Raw genomic sequence first — 1,153 nt, forward strand, 5'->3', positions numbered from 1 at the left:
ACCTGTTAAAGGCGCTACAGTCTGGAACCGCAAGACCGCTAAGGTCGCAGGTTCGAATCCTGCCTCGGGCATGGATGTTTGTGATGTCCTTAGGTTAGTTAGGTTTAACTAGTTCTAAGTTCTAGGGGACTAATGACCTCAGCAGTTGAGTCCCATTGTGCTCAGAGCCATTTGTTCTTCACCTGGGTGACTACTTTGTGAAATAAAAATTTATACGTCAACAATAAAGCTGCTGAATGTTAATAACGTTTGTTTTATTTAAAAAGTTTTAAGAGTTTTCACATCTACGGGCATTACTTTTCACCTCACTCACAGATTACAGTCATCTCATCTCAGTAGGCCACAGGTGTAGTGTCAGAGGCTCCACTTTGGTAGTTGTTAGCTGCAGAATTTAACCACAACGAAAACTACGCTGTGGAAGTCACGTACTTGTTGGGCTACACTGACGACGTTATTCGTATGTGGCGATGACCTAATGTGCTCTAGTTTTCTGAGCCTGACAGTGGTCTTCTCGCTTGGGATATCACAACTTCGCCTTCCAACGCTCTTTTCTACTGTGTCGGTCAATCAATACACTTGCGTCTGTTCAAAGCTTTCTTGTGCTACTCTGCGTGATCACCATCACGATTTTCCTGTGTTGCTAAGACGTTAGCTCATTATGTTACTTGTTGTGACGCTCAGACCGTCCAGGGTTTTACAAAAGTTACCGAGTTCACATTTAAGCCATCAACATTTCTCTTTCGCTGGCATTTTTCCTGGTCGTTGACCATGTCTCCTCTGGCTCTGGCACTGCCAGGGAAGAATTTGAACAATTTTGAATATCCCTCTGCAATAATATTCTTTGGGCCAACAAACGCCCTCCTTTCCTTTAGAAAATTCATCTCGAATTTTTCTGCTTGTACTTCCTCTGAAACAATTTTGTCTAACATATTTGACAGCAACAATTATAAACTATACAGTATAGTTATCCATTTGTTACTGCCCGAAAGAACAGATACCATCTTCATAAAGTGAAGGCTAACCAGCCATTGACCTTCTTCTTCTGTGCTGGATGCACACGCATTACCCGAACTCTTACGGGACCCGGTAAGATTGTCTGCCGCAAGTAATGAGTGTAGTGGGCAGGGGCACTACGAATGTAGTATGTGGACAT

This window comes from Schistocerca nitens, chromosome 1 (assembly GCF_023898315.1).
Source record: "Schistocerca nitens isolate TAMUIC-IGC-003100 chromosome 1, iqSchNite1.1, whole genome shotgun sequence".
NCBI lineage: Eukaryota > Metazoa > Arthropoda > Insecta > Orthoptera > Acrididae > Schistocerca > Schistocerca nitens.